General features: G+C 46.4%; 1 long non-coding RNA gene across 2 annotated transcripts in view; it reads right to left on the bottom strand.

Moving 5' to 3' along the window:
• Positions 1 to 21,325, bottom strand: part of LOC128329101 (uncharacterized) — an 85,903-nt gene that overhangs the window by 57,831 nt on the left and 6,747 nt on the right. For both annotated transcript variants that reach the window (XR_008309513.1, XR_008309512.1), the window contains exons 3-4: positions 13,934 to 14,052; positions 12,134 to 12,202 (exon numbers count right to left, since the gene is read on the bottom strand). This is a non-coding gene — a long non-coding RNA (uncharacterized LOC128329101). The remainder of the gene's footprint in view (positions 1 to 12,133; positions 12,203 to 13,933; positions 14,053 to 21,325) is intronic.

Below are 21,325 nucleotides of genomic sequence, written 5' to 3'. Positions count from 1 at the left end.
AGGCTAGCCCGATTTTTCTTGGTCATCAGAACCACCGGGCTCGCAGCTAAACCTGGTGGTTCTGGAGTGGCTAACCTGCTCGAGAACCCCTGGCAAAAAGCAGGTTTGTGGAGCGAGCGCTCCTGCAAACCTGCTTTTTGCGATCGTGAGTAGCCATGGCACGCCTTCGCACCACGCCTACTCATGAGTAGACCCCCGGCCGGGAGGCTTAAAAGCAGCCTCCCGGTTCGGGGGTCTCCCCAGTATGCCCTGCGCACTCGCTCAGGGCATACTGGGGCTTGCGGGGGGCACATGGCCCCCACTCCCCCCACCCACCGCCAGCTCCGTCTCGGAGCCAGCCATTGTGTGGGTGGCCGATCCGGCCGCCCAGGGCTCCCTGCCCGCTTGTGAGCAGGGAGAGTGGGCTTAGCCTGCTCTTCCCGCTCACCAGACAAAACCGGGTCTCACTGATCATGAGACCCGGTCCACTGACTTCGTATGAATAGTCTGACTCAGTAGAAGGTAGCTTCCTATCTTCCTAGTCTAGCTCGAGAGTTATCTTAGATTACCTTAACTAGTGTGGTGTGAAGGGTAAAGTGTTGGTCTTCCTCTGGGGAGACCTGGATGAAGAACATAGGTAAAAGCTTGATCAGACCAAAAGACCATCATCCTGTTTCCACAATGACTAACCTGGTTCCCTTGGGAAGTCCACAAGCTAGGCTTGAAAGTGATAACCCTCTTCTGCCTTTGCTCCCCAGCAGTTGGTATTCAGTGGCATACTGCTTCTGGACAGAATAAGATGTTCTGGACATAGAAGTTTTTCTATGGAGTGCTGGTCTTGTGGTAACAAGCATGACTTGTCCCCTTAGCTAATCAGGGTCTACCCTGGTTGCATATGAAAGGGAGACTAGAAGTGTGAGCACTGTAAGATATTCCCCTTAAGGGGTGGAGTTGCTCTGGGAAGAGCATCTAGGTTCTAAGTTCTTTCCCAGGCAGCATCTCCAAGATAGGGCTGAGAGAGATTCCTGCCTGCAACCTTGGATAAGCTGCTGCCAGTCTGGGTAGACAATACTGAGCTAGATGGACCAATGGACTGACTCAGTATATGGCAGCTTCCTATGTTCCTATGTTTATTTATTTAATTTATTTTTATTTATTTATTTACATTTATATCCCACTCTTCCTCCATGGAGCCCAGAGTGGTGTCCTACATAATTTTCTCCTCACAACAACCCTGTGAAGTAGGTTAGGCTGGGAGAGAAGTGACTGGCCCAGAGTCACCCAGCAAGTCTCATGGCTGAATGGGGATTTGAACTCGGGTCTCCCAGGTCCTAGTCCAGCACTCACACCACGCTGGCTCCCAGGGTTCCAGGGGCACCCCATGTTCCAGGCGTACCCCAGATAGTTCAATATAGCCATCATGACAGCCATTGATAGACCTCTTCTCTGTGAATTTGCCTAACCACCTTTTAAAGCCATCTAAGCTATGGGTCATCACCACATCTCGTGTAAGTGAATTCCATCAATTAATTCTGCATTACATTTAGAACTGCTTTTGCCCTGCTAATGGACAAATAGGTAGTTTTAAAAGTGGCTTTCTTTTATGTAGCTGAGGAAGAGCAGCAGAGACTATTGCTGGTATCTTCTCTGTGGTGGTGTGGCTTCACACATCACAGTGAACCTGGAGTTTGGCGGTGCGGCTGGACCCCTGGGAATGCACACATGCCCTACTTGCAGTGTTCAGACAGACATGCCGAGATTGTCATGTCCACACAACAAAACCAAGCTTGGCATATCCTGTCATATTTCAGGTCCAGAACATCTCTCACTCACTTCAGACCTTAGTTACAGTTGATGGGTTCTAGACCAGAGCTTCCAGGGGCCACGTGGTCCCCGAGCTCTCCAGCCCCTGCCGGCTCCATCATGGAGCCAGCAATCGTGTGGGCAGCCGATCCGGCCACCCAGGGCTCCCGCCCTGCTCGTGTGCTCTCCCCACTCAATGCCCCAAACTGGGTCTCACTGACCGTGAGACCCGGTCCAAAAAATTGTAGCAACGTCATTCAGCAACATCTGGAGGCCACCAGGTTGGGAACCAGTGCGCTAAGCCTCACTGGCTCTAGAATGAGAAGTGTGGGAGGGAAATAAAGAGATTTTGAACCCCCCGCTTTGCCAAGAAGTTCACTGACAATCTTAGGCAGTCACTACTTCTCAGCCTAACCTCCTTGTCAGAGGTGTGATGAGGAGGATAAAATGTGGGTTGGGAGAGAGAGACCTCCGGCTGATGCCTTGAGCTTCATGAAGGAAGAGTGGAATAAAAATGGAATGAATAAATAAAAACATTCACAGGGTTCTTAACAGGACCAGGAACTGCACATTTCTATCTGTGAAATAAGCAGTAACCTGGGTGTGGGCTTTTGGTTTTTACATGTAATTCCATTCACTCCTGTTTCCTCCCCTAAGGCATAAGAAAATGCATTCACATCTTATTACGCTCCCATCTTTCCTCCATCTGTGAATGGGCCTTTCTCTTCCTTGCCATGAGAATTTTCTACAAACATCTGTTTGCTTCTCCTGTTATCCCATTGCGAGACTCCCAACACATGGGAAAAAAACTGAATAGCGTTCATTCATTATGTGTGAGAGGGAAGAGCCAGCGCTCTGTGTGTGTGTGTGTGTGTATGTGTATTACTAAACTGCTTACTACACACAATGTGAACATTTCTGGAAAGCACATTTCCCCAAAGACCCTTCTTCCCATGGATATCCAAGGCTTGTGTTGCATTCCAAAAAAACAAAACAGAAGAAGTGTTGCTAACCACAATATGGCTGCAGCTGAAACCTTCTCTCTGAGTTGATAATTGCCGAAATGTAGTGTAGTCACTAAATTGTAAATCAGAACTTCCCTAGTGTGAATCTCGCCTCTGCTATGAACTCACTAAGCGGCTTCAAACTACCCACTCCCTCTCAGCCTCAGCTGTCTAATTGCAATATGGGGATAATAATGTTTGCCAACATTACAGGGCTTTTGTAGCAATGAGAGGTGTTGTCAGGTACTTAAAAGATCCAGGGCCTGGGCCCGTAGTGCATGGCTCAGGCCCACAGCCCGCCCCCCTAAAGGTGTTTTGATAATTAAGCCTCTCCATGCAAGCAAACCAAAATTCTCTCATTTATTTTGAAGCCATCAATCATAAGAACATCCTTGCTATAGCTGATGTGTTTTGACCCACAGTACTTGCTTCATTTTAAAATTTACCTCCCTTTTGCAGTGCCCGTACCACTGTTGCTGTGCCCGTACAATGCCACTGCGGTGTGAGGGATGCTGGGGTTCACACCGCAGCAACAGGAAGCTGTGTTGAATGGCAGAAGAGCAGGTGAGAGAGCAGGACCTGCTCTACTTACTTTTAAAGGTACCCAAGGTGAGCTCTGAACATTCCTAACCTGCTGCACAATTCCATGTCATATAGAAGAAGGAGCAGACTTTGTCACTCTGGGGCAGGACTGGATCCTGTGAAATCTGTGCCGCTGATTCAGGCTAGTCATTAGGGAGAATTTCTTAACCGTAAGGGCTGTCCAGCAGCAGAACAGCCTGCCTCATGCAATGACAGGCTCTCCTTCACTGGAGAGTTTGAAATAGAGCCTGGATGGCCTGTCAGGGGGGTGCTGTAGCCCAGGGTTTCTTAACCTTGGGCCCCCAGATGCTGTTGGACTACAATGCCCAGAATCCCCAGCCACAAAGGCCATGTCTGGGGATTCTGGGAGTTGTAGTCCGACAACATCCGGGGCCCCAAGGTTAAGAAACCCCAGGCTAGAACCATCAGACATATTTATTTATTTTTATTTTTTTACATTTATATCCCGCTCTTCCTCCAAGGAGCCCAGAGCCGTGTACTACATACTTGAGTTTCTTTTTCACAACAACCCTGTGAAGTAGGTTAGGCTGAGAGAGAAGTGACTGGCCCAGAGTCACCCAGCTAGTTTTATGGCTGAATGGGGATTTGAACTCGGGTCTCCCCAGTCCTAGTCCAGCATTCTAACCACTACACCACGCGAAGAACAAGCCTTGCAGGGAAATATCAGCATGGCTATAGCAAAGTCTTCTTCCTTGATGAAAAAATGAGGATATTAAGAAGCAGCACATAGGTTAAGGTGATTTTAGCATTTTCCTGCACTGAGCAGGGGGTTGGACCAAAAGACCTCAAAGTTCCCTTCCAACTATAACACTCTATGATCACTACAAAAGCGTGATATAAATGCTCAGTATTGTAAGATTCTTCATAGTGCCAACAGAGAGGGGACTCAAGGTAAGAGTACTAATGCAGTATGAGGGCTTGTTCTGTGCATTATTAAAACCTGAGACGACAGTGAGCCGATTAAGAAGGGTCCTACTGGATGAGACCAAAGATCCATCCAGTCTAGGCAATCCGATGCCTCAGAGTTCCCAGGCAGGGCACAAGACAAGATCACCCTCCTGGGACTTCTACACACAGCAGGCTTTACCACAGGTTTAATGAGAGCCTTTACTAAAAACTCGAAGTTGTCCCAAAACACCAACGCAAATAGTGGATTTTTGTACCCTGGATATAAATTGGGCTACACTCTAATGTGCAGTGAAAACCCCAAATTGTGTGTGAACTGCTCCCCAATAACTCGCAGGGATTTGGGGGTAAATCTGGTCAATATGTGAATGTACCCCCACCATTCCGGAGGAGATGCGAGTTAAAGGGCTTTTAAAGCCCCACGTGAAAAACTTCCTGGTGGTGCTTGGTGAGTGGCATGCTTGATCATTGCCCATCCTGGCTACCGCCTACTACTACCACGACGACGACAAATATTTATTTACTGCTTTTCAACATAAGTTCCCAAAGTGGTTTACACAGAGAAATATAAATAAAATGGCTCCCTGTCCCCAATGGGTTCACAATCTAAAAAAGAAACATAGGATAGACACTAGCTGCAGCCACTGGAGGGATGCTATGCTTGGGATGGATAGGGCCAGTTGCTCTCCCCCTGCAAAATAAAGAGGAAAAGTGGCTTAAAGTAACCAGAGAAGGACTGCCCAAGTGGGTGAACAGTGTGATGAATACCTTCCTTTGGGCACAGTTTCGGTGCAGATGAAGAAGTGGCGATAAGATCACTGCTGGATAAACCATCACTGTCTCTCACTCTACTGGATAATTTCTGGCCAGTCTCTGATTTGCCCTTCTTGGGCCAGGTGTTTGAGTGGTGCCCAGGTTATGGAATTCCCTGCCTTGGGAAGTTTAACTTGCACCTATTATTTCCTACTACTGCAAATAGGTTAAACCCCACCTTTTTAGGGCAGATTTTAATCTACATTGATTTATTCATTCTGCACCATTTTAGTGGAGGCTGCTTTCTGTCTCCTCTTATCTGTTTTAGATTTAGTTTTTAATCTCTTCGCAGACTTCCCGCTGCACCGAACAAAAGTTTTCAGGAGATGCTCGCAAGTAAGTTTCCATCAGAATGTATATTGCACAAGGCATTTCAGGTCAATTCTTTAACTAGTTCTCTTAGGAATGCTTTAATTACAGTGTTCTCATACTGGGGGGGTGGGGAGGTAAATATTGCAGAACCAACAGTCCAATCTACCTAATTAATATGGATTGCAAATGGGAAAGGAAAAGAGTTCGCTGAAATAAGTAAATGAGTTCTCTCAGGGATAATACCTCATAATCAAGTGGGATTTGTCAAAAATAGATCTTGGAACAAGGATAGACTATTCATTTGTGCACAACATTTTGGTTCAAGAAACACAGCACTGTACTAATATCAATTTAAGACTCAACACATTGGAGTGAATTAGAAAAACATATTTAAGCTTGAGTTCAATCTACTTTTTAATTACAGAACATGGGTTTGCACATGCATGTTCATTGCATGCTAACCATAGCATCATGTGATCATTTGCAGGAGTGAAAGAGCGACCCCAGATCTTACACTGCATTCAGAACTTTCATATCATCCAACGTTACCTTGAACACAATGAAGCTATTCTCACGATCACTGAAAAGCGGGCTAAGGGAGCTTAGCCCACTTCCCAGGGATTGTGGGAACCACCAGGCTCACAGGAGAGCCTGGTGCTCCCAAGGCGACTAGCCCATCTCATTACCCCTCCCCTTAGATGAGGTTAAGGGAGCAAGTGCTCTGTTAACCTCATCTTTTTGCTCATGTGTCGCCATGGCGTGCAGTGACACACAAGTAGACCCCCAACCAGGAGGGCCCCAATCCCCACAGCCCCCGCCGGCTCCGGAGCCAGCAGTTGTGGAGCCAGCAGTTGTGTGGGAGGCCGATCTGGCCACCCAGGGCTACCTCTTGATCGTCTGCGGGGAGAGCGGGCTACGCCCCCTCTGGCACTTCACACCAATCGTGTGAAGCGCCTGCATGAGTGGCTTCTTCTCAAAGCTGCCAGCATGTTGGTAAGCTGGGAAACGGAGGTTCTTGGCAAGCACACACTCCCAGGAAGTGTGCCTCATGATGCCACCAGCCTCCAGTTCCTTTGAGGTTTGGAACTCTCGTACCCAGTTTTCATAGCTGGGAGAAGAGCCCTAATGCTTTTCATTGGACTTCACACATTCAGCTACCAGGCACCAAGTGTTGAGTGATCACGTGATGTGCATGCATGTGTGAAGCAGTCTTAAGAGACAAAGAGACGCTTCACACGACATGTGTGAAATGCCTGAGGGGGTTCTGCAGGGAGAGCAGGCTTAGCAATCCACAGAGCTATTCTCACAACCAAAAATTCCTGGGAAGGAGAGGGTCAACCCAGGAATCTCTGGGCACATGGGGTAGCAGTAGCCCTCCATACCAAGCCGTCCTGAACCTGGCTAGCCAAGATTTGTTACCCAGGTTAAAAGTGAGGAAGTAAGACAACCAACCCTGTCCTTACTTCTTTTAGGGTTGTCTGTGCAGCTGCACCATTTAAAGCTACTCCTGGGCTGCCAGCAGCCATTTTAACCATAGAGCCAGGTGGAAAGAGGGGCCAGGTAGAGCGCAGCTACTGCAAAAATGTGGGTCACCTCTCCATTGCTCCTGCTCTGCACTGTGGTATTGCTGGAGGCCCCAGCTCTGGAGAACACCACTGCAGTGTTAGTGTGGGGATACGCATGGTGGAACCAAAAGCAGGCTTCAGTCATCTGGAAGCAGAATGGTAGAATCCTGCCAGATGTTTCTGTACGACTTTGACACAAAACATAGCTGCACACTGTTGAGTCTTCGGGTCAGAGGCGCACTTTGTCACGGACCTTGGGGATTGGGTCCGTGGCCTCCTGTTTCCAGCCTGCCCCGCCGCTGCCTCACTGCACAAGTTAAATCTCTTTTAAAAAACTTTTTTCAACCACTGCTGCGTGGCAGGAATAGACACAGTGGAGACAGGAGCGGCCGACGGGCTGTGTGGGCACTTGAGGGGAAACCAAGGTTGGGGAGGAGGCAGCAAGAGCTCCTTCCCTGAGCCCACCTGCTGCTCAAATGACAGGTCGGGCCATTTTCAGCCAATTTAGGGGCTCTCTGTGCACGTGCATGCATCCCCACCGCATCCATCCTCCCCGCATAGTGGCAGGTGATTTTTTAAAGGTTTAACTTGCCCCCAAGCCCATAAGCGGGGGGGGGGGGCCTCCAAAGCCCTTTAGGTATGGGCTCCAAAAGGACCTAGGTGGTCTCCTGCTTCAGGTACCCATGTCATCACATTGATTACTGAGAGGAGGAAGACAAGCTTTTATAAGCAGATTCAAAGATCAAAGATCTTCTTTTGAGAAGCTGTTTTCCACATTAAAATTTCATATATCTGAGGATCCTAAAACTATTCATACAATGTCCCAGTCTATCAAATTTGTACACTGCCCCAAACATTCATCTCTGGGTGGTTAACAGTAAGATAAAACAAGTTTAAAACATATACAAAAAACTTAATTTAAACAATTTAAAAATCAACCCCAGAATAAAACCTGGAAATTTAAAAAGCTGAAAAGGCTTGGGTGAAGAGATGGGTAAGAGTTTTTTAAAAAATGTTTTTCAAAAAAATGTCAGAGATTGGGAGGATCGTATTTCAGTAGGGAGCACATTCCACAGTCTCAGGGCATCAACCGAGAAGGCCTGTTCTCATGTGGCCACCAGCCGAGCTGGCGGCAACTGGAGATGGGCCTCTCCAGATTACCTCAATAGGCGGAGGAGCTCATAATGAAGAAGACGTTCTCTTAAATACCCAGGGCCCAAGCCATTTAGGGCTTTATAGGTTATAACCAGCACTTTGTATTTTGCCCAGAAACCTACTGGCAGCCATTGTAGTGCTATCAGCAAATGCCTCTCTGAGATGACCCAGAGACCAGCCTGGCCGCTGCATTCTGTACCAACTGGAGTTTCCGGACTTTGTACAAAGGCAGCCCCACATAGAGCACATTGCAGAAGTCAAGTCTGGAGGTTACCAGCATAAGTTCCACTGTTTGAGGTGTGGATCCAGAAGTACTCCCAGACTGTGAATCTGTTCCTTTTGGGGAAGTGTGACCCTATCTAGAACAGGTAGATCAAAATCATCTCTGGAATGTTGACCCCACCCAATAAGTACCTCCATCTTATCTGGATTCAGTCTCAGTTTATTCTCCCTCATCCAGTTACTGCTTCCAGGCAGGCATTTAGGGAGGTTATGCCATCTCCTGATGATGTTGACATGGAGAAGTAGATCTGGGTGTCATCAGCATACTGATAACACCTCACACCAAATCCCCTGATTATCTCTCCCAGCGGTTTCATGTAGATATTAAAGAGCATTGGAGACAGTATGGAGCCTTGAAGGATGCCATAAATAAACTCAGATTTCGAAGAGCAACAGTCTCCAATCGACACCATCTGGAATCTCTCTGAGAGTGCCTCCCACCCCCAACACATTCAGACGTTCCAGAAGGGTACTATGGACAATAGTATCTAAAACTGCCAAGAGATCCAAAAGGATCCAAATATTAACAGATGTTTCCTGGTGGAAACTATTCACATGAGTTTACCCACCATTTTTTAATCTGCCACATTCTTAGGAAACACCACCAGAAAGCAGCACCTGACAGCATGTTAACCTGTTTCACTTACATTACTTTATACATTACTTTATTATGAACATTTCAATATATATTTAAAATTAAACATATTGTGGTATGCCAAGCATTATTTCCTCCATATGCTTGAATCTCTGGACATGCTATGTTTAGACGAAGTTAGAGTTCTATCTGGTGTGTGCACTAGTGTCGCTGGTCTTCAAGAATGCATTGTCCCCTTTGTTATTATTTGTTTGTTTGTTTGTTTTCTATATGGCCCTTCCAAAAATGGCTCAGGGCAGTTTACACAGAGAAATAACAAATAAATAAGATTGATCCCTGTCCCCATAGGGCTCACAATCTAAAAGGAAACATAAGATAGACACCAGCAACAGTCATTGGCGGTACTGTGCTAGGGGTGGATAGGGCCAGTTACTCTCCCCCTGCTAAATAAAGAGAATCACCACATTAAAAGGTGCCTCTTTGCCAAGTTAGCAGGGGTTATGGTTAGCGGGGTCCACCCTGGTTTACATTGGAATGAGAGACTACATATGAGCAATGTAAGACATTACGCTTAGGGGATGAAGCCACTCTGGGAAGAAGATCTGCACACTTTCATGCAGAAGATTCCAAGTTCCCTCCCTGACATCTCCAAGATAGAGCTGAGAGAGACTCCTGCCTACAATCTTTGAGAAACTGCTGCCAGTCTGTGTAGATAATACTGAGCTGGATGGACCAATGGTCTGACTCAGAAGCCAGGTTCCTATGTTCCTAGATGGGAATGAACTACAGTAGAATTCCCTAAGGTACCTTAGGAAAGCCATCCAAATTAAATGGTGCCATGCAGCCAGATTAAACCAACAAAAACCAGACAATTGCATTACAATACTCCTTCAACATCAATTCACACGGCTGCCAGAGACAATTTCATCACATCCACTCACATTGCTGCTTGAAGAGAAATAGCATGATTTAGGCACCAGTTCCAAACACTTTAAGAACAACAGCTGACATCCTGACTAAAGAAACACTAAATTGCATTTTTAAATTGGAATATGCAGAATTCCTCTATAGCACACTTGCACAAAAGTGCCCTTCAAAATAGAGGTGGCATACCACAGTTGCACAATTGTTGCATCAGCACAAGCCTACTTATGGTTGTGCAACTGCAATCTCCAGACTGAACATAACACCCTTATGCAAGCGGTTTCTTAATCAGGATGTTCACCATTAATTCCACTTTTAATGCTGTGGTCTGTGATCAAAATCAAAATTGATTGACTCATTCATTCATTCACTTTTAACACATTCTTTTAAAAAAAGCAAATGGTTTCACTACAACTACAGAGTTCAGTACATTCAGGCAGACGGTATTACAGTAATAGTAATACTACAATACTATTGAATAGAAGTGTCCAAGGAATGCAACGTAACTATTTAAATCCAATGCTGGAAGGATACTGCATCTTTTCTTATACCCTTCTTCTAAAAATTCTGATAGCAAGAAGTTTAGGGTTCAGTAAGAATCATTCAGTAAGAAAACTGCCCCTTTCTTTCTTGGTCCCACAACCACTAGCTACTTCTGAAACTGCTTTATATTGAGGTCATTCACAAATTCAAAAACTGTGTTCTACCCAGATTTGGGAGCTGTGTGTACTCCCAATATTCAGTTGTGTAGGAAGAAAGGTAGGAGGAAAAGCTACCCTGATTTTTCTCCAATGTTGCTTCCACACAATCACTTCTGCCCAAGTTTTTCTCGTACCTTGCTTCTGCACAATCACTACCCAGGTTTTCCTCCTACCTTGCTTCCACACAATGAGGCGATTCTCACGATCACCAAAAAGTGGGCTAAGGGAGTCTAGCCTGCTTTCTGGAGACCATGAGAACCACTGGGCTTGCAGACGAGCCTGGTTGCTCTCAAGCGGGTAACCCACTTACGGAGCCCTCCCCTAAGCTCAGAACAGCCGAGCGAGCGCTCTGCTAACCTGGGCTCTACGATCATGTGTTGCTGCGGCGCACCTCTGTGCCGCGGCAACACATAAGGAGACCCCTGCCGGGAGGCTAAAAACAGCCTCCCGGGCTCTGGGATCTCTCCAGGATGCCCCGCGCACTCATGTGGGGCATCCTGGAACTTCTGAGGGCCACATGGCCCCCGATCCCCGCAGCCCCCTCCGGCTCCGTGATGGAGCCAGCAGTTATGTGGGCGGCCGATCTGGCCGCCCAGGGCTGCAGCCTGCTCATGTGCGGGGAGAGAGGGCTAAACCCACGCACACCGCTAACCCTCTCAAGGTGGGTTTCACTGATCGCGAGACTCGCCTCAATCACTTCTACCCAGGTTTTCCTCCTACCTTGCTTCTGCACAATCCCTTCTACCCAGGTTTTCCTCCTAACTTGCTTCTGCACAATCACTACCCAGGTTTTCCTCCTACCTTGCTTTTGTACTTTTAATGCTCTGGTCTGTGATCAAAATAAAAATTCATTCATTTATTCATTCATTGAGGCTGTTCTCACGATGGGGAAAAACCGGGCTAAGCCCAGCCCAGTTTTTCCCCATCGTGCAAACCAGTGGAATATTCGGAGCTCCCAAATCTGGGTAGAACACAGTTTTTGATTCTGTGAATGATCTCACTGATTCAGACCATTGGTTCACTTAGTTCAGGCCTGCACAATTTTGGCCCTCCAGCTGTTGTTGGACTATAGCCTTCATCTTCTCTGACTATTGGTCACTGTGCCTGAGGATGGTGGGACCATAGCTGACCTAGCTCAGCAATCTATACTGACTGGTGGTGGCTCTCCAGCATTTCAGAGAGAGATCCTTCCCAGCCATACGTGGAGATTCCAAGGACTGAACCTGGTGCTCTCTGCATGAAAAGCATGTTCTTTAAGAGTGAGCAATGGCCTCTCTCCAATGACACCAAGCCAAAACCCACAGCCACAGCAAAAACTATGCAGCTTTGAAGGCAATCACAAACAAACACAATGCCGACAAAATTATAAGGAAAGAGTGCATCTAAGGTCTTGGACCCTTGACAAGGAAGGTTCCATTCTCATTGCTGTTATTCCATTTTCTTTCAACCCAATCTGGAGATTACAACACATGCATTTCAAACCATACTGACCTCATTGGTTAGGATGTTTTCATACTCCATTTGAAGAAGTTTGTTTTCCTTCAGGATTCCTTTTTCCTGCTAGAGACAAGGAACAAAAACTCTGACTGAAACATCTGTGAAGGACTGCAGGCTTCAGTTCACAAACTGAACTAACAAGGAGCTTTTACTAACAACGGTGTGTGGAGTGACTGACACATGGTTCAACTATGCCAATTTAAATGGGGTTGTCCCTATTTTCTGGTCCCTGGTGCATCCATGCCCTGTTTTATTCCTAGTGCTGCCTTTAAATGTTTTTGTTAGTGTGAAGAATTGCTAGATGTGCCATTCTTCAGGGTTTAGCCCCCTTCCTGGATCTATAGCTCTGAGGTAGGGATGGTGGTGGATGAATCCAGTGTTGAGGCACATACCTGTATAAGTATTAAGGCACCACAGCATGCACTGGAATCTCTCTGAGAGTGCCTCCCACCCCCAACACATTCAGACATTCCAGAAGGGTACTATGGACGATAGTATCTAAAGCTGCCAAGAGATCCAAAAGGAGCTTTTTGGGAGAACTCATTATGATAACAGACTGTAAAACAATTATGCTTTTCAAGGGACATTTTCAATGAAAAGTACAATTTCTGGAATTTTCAAATGGTGTTGGGCAGGTATTACCCAGTCAATTTATTTATGGACTCTATCTGACCAGGGGTGAATCTACCATTGGGCAACCATGTTCAGAGAATACAGGTCGCTCAATGCGGAAGGGCCACCCAATGGGGCCAGGGCTGGGGGAACCATGTGCTGTTTGCTTCCACAGCTGCCCAATCGCCTGTCTCTCTCCTCACTGCCACTGGTGGCAAATAGCTGAGTTGCCTCTCTCTCTCATCATCTCTGGTGGCAAAGAGCCATCACATGGGCTAATGACATTACCACCCAGCAACATGCACTGGGCAGTGATGTCATTACCCCATGTGCCGGCTCTGCTGCTGGAGGCAACAGGAGGAGAGGTAACCATCTTATTTATGTACTAGTTTAACTCGTGCAGAGCATCTGCGCACTAGTACTTTATTGCTCCCCTCATCCCCTGCCACAGCCTCCTCACCTCAGAGATCTCTCGACTCTCACCTGAGCTGCACTCCTGATCCTCCTTCTCCATCCGGTTGCTTCCATCCCCCTCACCTCTCTTGGTTGCAGCTTCAGCGTTGCTGGCACCTATTGGCCAAGCTGCAGCCTCCTATCCCCATAGACCTCCCCACTCTCACCCGAACCCCTCCTGCTCCTCCTCACAAGAGCAGAAGCAGCAGCAGTTGACAGGGCCCTTCCTCGCTGCTGCCACCGCCATGGCCACTTGTTCCCCTCAGGCCACTGACAGGCCCGGGCTTGTCTCTTGCCTGTCTGCCTCCCTCCACCAATGGCCCAAACAGCAGCAGTGGTTGACTGGGCCCTTCGTTACTGCTGCCACCATGGCCACTCATTCCCCTCAGGCCACTGACAGGCTCAGGTACATCCTTCACCCTTCCTTCTTTCTCAATTCCCATCCCTTTCTCTTTCTCTCTCCTCCACTCACTTTTCCTCTCTGTCTCCTCCTCCTCTACTCCTCCTCCTCCTCTCTCTCTCTCTTCCTGAGTTAACAGATCTTGTTCATCGTGCTTCCTCATCTAATTCACACAATAGCAGCCTCCTTCTCCTGAAGGGGATCTTTCCTCCCTCACAACCCCTCTCTTCGCAGACCCCTGCCCACTATCCTTTTATATACTGTATAGAGATTCCTCTCCTCTACAATCAAGAACATCTTCCACCAGTAACAGTTGCATTCCAACTGACCTTAACCATCACAGGCTCCTCCTTCCTATCTGCATATGGAATCCCCACTGCCCAATCAGATGCTTTTGTTCACGAACTCTCGCGAGAGCTGCCACACATGAGATTAGCCATGGGTATGCCTTAGAGAATTAAAGATACAGATAGATTTTCCTATGTAAACCACTTTGAGAACTTTGGTTGAAGAGCAGTATATAAATATCCATCATTGTTGTTGTCATAGTAGTAAGTGCACCAGTGGTGAAAGGGGCTGGCAGGTAGCTGCAGAGGGAGGGAGGGAGGGAGGGAGGGAGACAGACAGCAGCTGTGGCTTGTGAAGCTACCCAAAAAAATGTAGATGCAGGTCATCACCCACATCGCTACACTATCTGCTGCATGGTCTCTATTCTGCAGGACAGAAAAGATATGAGAGATTTTCGGAGGGAGGGAGATGATCCACCCAAAGTTAAGCATGGTTTAAGTTTCCTTGATTCAAATGGGTGTTATTTAAGCATGTACTTAATATTCATTTCAAAATCTGTTGGGACTGTTTGCACGTTGGCTGGCATGTGCTCAAACCCAATTAGAGCATACAGTAGTTCTAAAAACAACTGCAGTTGGCTGTGCTTACATATAATGATTCCTTCTGGTTATGCCGTTTTCTGGTTGCACAATTGTGGCATTTGTTCTCATTTGGCCCCATAAACCAGTACATAATAACTTCTAAAAATATAGGAATCCCTGAAACAGAAACCAGATGGTCTGAACACATAACACCTTTCCTTTATTTCTTCCACTGAAGAGAAAAAGTCAGTAGCATTTTCACATGGTAATCCTTGCGTCTTAAAATAAACCAATGTGTTCTAGTAACTATCTGTGATAGCAGGGCCCTATTCTTGCTTCTGTTCTCAAGTGGTAAATTGATATGACATAATGCAGAAAGCCTTTCAAAAGCCAGTGCCTGGAAAGCTGAAAGGATATCTGTAATGCATTAGTCTTCGAAACTGTAGCCATCTATTATATGGAGAAGGTTCATATTCATAACTTCCATGCTAAACCCAATCCAAGCCATTTTAGGGCAACATCTGTCGACGATATCAGCTGCTTTAGGTCTCTGTGTTAGTCAAGAGGGTGTCTGCACTCTAAATCTTAAAGGATATCAAGTTCAGTGGAAGAAAATGAGTTGGGTGTATGAAGCATGCCTGAACTGCGACTGGCTATGCCTCAATCTAGGCACCCATACAAATCCAGTATGATCCAGAAATCCCTAAACTGGCAAATAAACAGCTAGTTCACACAAATTGTAAAATTGGGTAGGACAAGCATTTGGAAGCTCTCGGCACTCCTGATTCTTGGTTGTGTAGGAGGAGGGGTAGGAGGGGAGAGTGATCACCTACAAGCCAGAAGCTGGGTAGGACTGCGTGCCATTCACCCTTGATTACAACGCCATCCTCCCCAGCTCCTGGCTCACTCTCCCCTCCCCCCGCCTAGGTTTTTGCTAACACAAGTAATCGTGAGCATACAAAGCTCCTGAAGCGCCTCCTTGTCCTACCCAGTTTATGATTGTGTGAACTGCTCTACAATATCTGAAAGTGCCTTATATAAAGTCAGGCCATTGGTCCACCTCCTTAGTGCGGTCTCCTCTGATTGGCCACAGCTTTCCAGCAGATGAACAGAAGTAGGAGGAGTCTACACCACTGAGTCAGCAGCTGGCTGAGGGTGGGGTCATCACCACCACCTATGTCACCAAAGCGATGAGAGAGTCCCCAAAACCGGCAGTCCTGGAAGAGAGGGAACTCTTGCAAGATGATGAGAGTTCCTTTTGCCAATGGGGCTGCAGCAAATGTCAGGCACTATTTAATGAGGAGGAAGGTGATGGCAAGGGGGGTGGGGTTAGCTGGGTTAATGATGGAAGCATCCAGGGTGGTGCAGCTCTCCCAGACCTGCAGACAAACCCAGAGGTTGGTGGGGTGCAGAAACCCTACCCCCTTCCCTCTAATCTCCATTGAGGCCATGGCAGGGAGGAAACATGCAGGAGGAGAAGAGGAACACCATACCCCTCAGCTATATGTGAACCCTTTTGCATATCAACTGGGGTGTTGCTAGGTACTTGAAAGATCCAAGGCCTGGGTCCACAGCCTGTCCTGTTTTGGTTATTAAACTCAACCATATTCACCTACAAGAATAATTATATGTGTGTGTTAAAGACTAATATTATAATAGAGTACCTATGCAGGTGGATGCAGCAGAGGGCGAGGTGAGGCTGGGAGCGTTCTCCCATGCTCTGGGCAGATGCCTCCACTACTGCATTTCCTTTCTGGAAGAGGTCATTGGGGAGGGAGCTGGCTAATGAGATTCGGGGCTCTGAGCAATTCACTGGGGACCCATGCCCCACAGGCCACTGCCTAATGACACCCTTGCAAGTGAAGATATCCACACATGCACCCACCAAACTGATGATCTTATCAGTTTTCATGATCAGTTTGGGGTACAGAAAGGGGGCAAATTAATTTTTTAAAAGTGACTGATTACATTAGCTTGATTATGTCAGAGGTGACTTTATTTATCTGTCTGTGAACAGATAGATAGATAGATAGATAGATAGATAGATAGATAGATAGATAGAGCCTTTACCAACTATGGCTGGTATGCCAGCGGAGACCCTACTTGGAGAAGTCAGACCTGACCTCAGTCACTCATGCATTGGTAACATCTAGACTGAACTACTGCAATGCACTATACATGAGGCTGCCCTTGAAGACTGTTTGGAAGCTTCAGCTGGTTCAGAATGCTGCTGCAAGGATGCTCATGGGTACAAGTCATTTCATGTGTATCACACCCATCCTGCGGCAGTTTCATTGGTTACCAGTCCGCTTCTGGGCTAGATTCAAGGTGCTAGTCTTGACCTTTAAAGTTCTACACGGCTTGGGGCCAGGGTACCTGTTGGACTGCGTTCACCCATATGAATCTGCCAGGGCCCTCCTCTCCTCAGGCCCTGCTCATGGTCCCGCCACTAATGGAGATCTGGTTGGTGGGGACTAGAGACAGGGCCTTTTTGGTTGTGGCCCCTCGGCTTTGAAATGCCTTCCCTGCAGAGCTTCGCCATGCTCCCTCCCTCAGTGTTTTTTTAAAAACAACTTAAAACACACCTTTTTAAGGAGGCTTTTTAATGCTCCATTTTTGGTTATATCTGGTAGGTTATTTCTTTTATAATTTTCAGTTCTTAGCTTTTAAAATAACTTTTAATTTGAACCTAATAACGAGTGTGATTTCAACCTGACTTTTAACTTGTTAATTTTATTACTTTTATTGTGTCTTATATCTATTTTATTGTTGTGAGCCGCCCCAAGCAGTAGTGCACTGGAGGAGTGGGGTATAAATATTTTAAATAAATAAATAAATAAAATATCTAAGAACTTAGATCATCTTATCAACCAAAATTATCATAGGAACACAGGAAGCTGCCTTCTGCTCAATCAGACCATTGGTCCATCTAGTTCAGTATTGTCTATACAGATGGGTAGCAGCTTCTCCAAGCTTTCAGCCAATATATAAGATCTAAAAGTTCACACAAACACACAAATCAAAATCATGCCACAAAACCAGGGGACAGTACTGAACAGGAGCACTTGTTAAACTACAGGACAGCTTTGCTGAACAATTAGTCAAGGATCTCATAAAATAATTGATCATATAGATCTGATGCATCTCCACCAGGAATTCCAAACTGAGGGGCCACCAACAAAAAGGTAACATTACTGGGATACACCCATCTAATGTTAATGACACCCACAACAAAGTCTTGTTGATTTGTGATGGAGATGTACATATGAGTGAAGACCAATGTACCCAAAGAACTGCCTGTCTCAATATTAATCTGCATATCCCCCAAGATCATTCTGTTGAGTCTCCCTAGCATGATCCACAGCCTTCTAAATTTCAATTTACTGTGAGCAAGATGGCCTTGTGGTTACACCCCACATTTTTTGTATGAGGAACTCCTTGCTGTGAAATCAGCTTCCTCTTTGTCAGGGTTCCACAGATGTTCAAAGACTTTTTTGCGACAGCAAGTGTTTGATTTAGTCTCTGCTGCTTTCCCTGTATTTTAAGGGTTTTTTGCTGCTAATTTTTGCTGCTTTCTTATTCTCTGTTAATGGTTCCCTTGCTCCTGATTTGTGGATTTTAAAAAAAAGTTTGTTAACCTTGTTTTTATTGTTTTGATGTTCTGCTGTCAGTTGTTGGACATCTGTTTGGAGGGGGGGAAGCTACAGGCTTATATAACATAATACATTCTGGGGCCATTAGCAAGAGCATAAAGGTGGGCGGGCAAGCAGGGGAGAAGGCAGGGTTCAACCTACCTTCCCCCAGACATTGGATCCTTTCAGTGCACAAGCCGTGCGCTCACATGACCTGCACTGCCAAGAGCAGTGCAGATGACTATTTGCGCTGTTCCTGGCAGCATGGAGCAACAGAGGCCAGGACTTGTTTTCCCGGCCTATGCATAACCTGCAAGGCACGACATAACAAATGTGGTGCCTTGGGGGTATTCCTCTGTCCGAATGGTGCTCTAGGCGCCCATTTCTGTGTCTCCTTGGCTTCATGAAGCCAAGGAGACACACAAGCTCCCTTAACCTTGGCTAAGAGCCGGGCTTAGGAGTGGGGTTGGGCCGGGCAGGAGTGCCCAGGCTAGGCTGCCCGTGAGAATAGCCTCTCTATCAGCTATCCCAAAACCAGGGCATGCAAGGCTTTAAGTTAAAACCAGCAAGTTGAATTTCACCCAGAAATGAAGTGGTAACAGCTACAGCTCTTGAAGCATATGTAAAATATCTTGATGGTTACAAGTGGATACTACGTCTGTATCTATTATATATTTTGGAGTGTTTGTGTGAAATAAAGTCACACTTTCCGACTACCTACAGATATCAGATTTTGCACACGCAATACTGCCATTTGAGCTAGCTGAATGCACTGCTTTTTACAGTGGAATATGCTGGGTGAAACATTTAAATTTAATGGTCAGAAACATCTCTGACAATTTTTAAAAAGCATTTGAAAACCCTCCTCTTCACCCAAGCTTTTTAAGTATTTTAAATTGTTTAGGTTTTAATCTGTGTTTGATTTTAAATTATTTAAACTGTTATTTTCGTTCCCTTTTGCAAGCATAATTTTTTTTAAATGACTTATTTCATTTCTTAAACTTTCCTATAATGTGAATCTATGCAAAATGCCTAGTCAATGACGGGCCGCACCTACTAGCCAGCTATATTTCCAGACTGTCTCCAAGGACAGCCCAACATAAAGCACATGAAGCATATAAAGGGGTCCTAAAAGACCTTTGTGCCCAGAAGGGATGGCAAAGAGATGCCTAGGTTAGGGATTTGTGAACGGGTTTGAATTTGAACCTGTTCAACATCGAACATGCCCAGTTCAATGGTTTGATACCAAACCACCCTTGAATCGAACTGGCCCCTGTTCAGTCCGATCTCAGACCGAACAACCCCTGGTTCGGGGGTTTGTGTATTTTTAAAAAAGAATTTTAAAAAACCCTTTTTAAAACTTTAATAAAACTCGCTGCCTCTCACTCTGGGGGCTTCTCCGCAGCCGTGTGTGTGTGTGTGTGTGTGTGTGTGTGTGTTGTTGTGGTTGTCTCCAGAGGTTCCTCTCCCCACCCCCACCGGCTTCCAGTTTTTTGGTTTTCAGCCCGTTCCGGGCTTGTCCTCCATGGCTGCAGCCATTTTGGAGGTCACTGTGCATGCCCAATTGGCATCTGTGTGGCCAGGACATGACCCGGGGGTGTTCAGAGGTGTTTGGGGATGCACAAAACCAAACATGCCCAGTCCAGTTCAAGTCTAGTCTGGACTTGAACTGAACTGGGCAACCCGGTTTTGTGCATATCTCTAGCCCAGGTCAGGGAGCTTTTGTCTTCAGCTCCTGAAAAGACCATCAGCAGCCTGAGGTAACAATGCTTTTAAATCTTCTGTAACATGCTTGTTTATGTTTAATATTGTAAACAACCTGGGGTGCATTGATCAAGGCAGAGAGGCGGTATATAAAACGCATCAAATACACAAATATGACAGCAGCCTTTCATGCTGTTGGATTGCAATACTGGATCAGGGCAAATGTGTGTCTAATTCTTAAGGGTTTCATGCATATTATATGGCCTTTTATGAAGCTGTTCCCTTCATTAATTTATGTCATTTAATAAGGCAGTCTAGAAGCAAGAGACTTCCAGGAAAGGCTTGCAAATATTCCTGTAATGTACCATTTGCCAATTACTGACATAGCATACTCAGTGTGTAATCTGGGAGCAGTGAAATGTGTCCTGTTGAGAGTACAGACCTCATGGTCTCCTGTAGAGACATTATGTCTTGGCAGTGTGAGCCTGCTTGCTTGATATATCACACATGATATCTGTTCCAGCGATGGGGCATGATAAAGACAGATAGCATAGGATTAACTATGTCATGGTTTATGCCAAGGCAGCCAATACAGTTACAAGGTAGGCTTAAAACCTCACAATGATCTCAATAAATTGGAGAGCTCAGCAGTTAGCGAGCAACAGCATGAAATTCAAGGACAAATGCAAGCGTTACAAAGGGGGACCCCATCTTCTGCAGCAAAGCCTGCAGGGATGGAGGAGGTTGCTGGAGACAGGTGATAAGTATATGCCTTGCAAGAGCAAGGCTCTGGCCCTAAGTTGCCCCAAGTCTCATGGAGATGGGGGCCTTAGCTCAGTGGAAAAGTATCTGCTTTGCATGCAAAAGGTCCTAGGTAGGGGTGTACATGGTATCGCTTCCGGTGGTTTGGTTCAAATTTGAACCGAATTTGAACCAGAGCACTAGTCTACGAGCTGGTTCAAGGCAACCCAGCCCCTGGTTTGGCTCAACGATCAAACTGGGATGGACCAGTTCGGAACCAGTTCAAGGGGTTTGCTTGTAAAGGGGATTCCAGTGAGGATTCACCTTTACAAGCAAAGGGGCGAGCACTGCCATTAAGATACTTCTGATGGTGGCCAAGGGGCAGTGAGAGGGCACCTACCACCAGCACTGTTGTCACCTGCAACTCCAGACCAGGTCCAACGCTAGCAGCAGCACGGCCCGGTTCCAGCCTCCATGCATGTGTGGGGGACATTTGTATGACCTCCGCACATGCACAGAGGCCATTTGTGTGATGATACGCCTGATACTGTATTGTCTATGCTGACTGGCAGTGGCTCTCCAAGGTTACGGACAGGAGCTTCTCCCAGCCCTACCTGGAAATGTTAGGGAGTGAACCTGAGAGCTCTGATGCTTTTCCACAGAACTATGGCCCCATCCTCTAAGGGGAATTTCTTACAGCGCTCACATGCAATCACCCATCCAAATGCAAACCAAGGCAGACCCTGCTTAGCAAAGGGACAATTCATGTTTGCTG

This window comes from Hemicordylus capensis, chromosome 6 (assembly GCF_027244095.1).
Source record: "Hemicordylus capensis ecotype Gifberg chromosome 6, rHemCap1.1.pri, whole genome shotgun sequence".
In the NCBI taxonomy this organism is placed as follows: Eukaryota; Metazoa; Chordata; class Lepidosauria; order Squamata; family Cordylidae; genus Hemicordylus; species Hemicordylus capensis.
The sequence above is the reverse complement of the archived record's forward strand: the minus strand, read 5'-3'. Positions and strand labels throughout refer to the sequence as shown.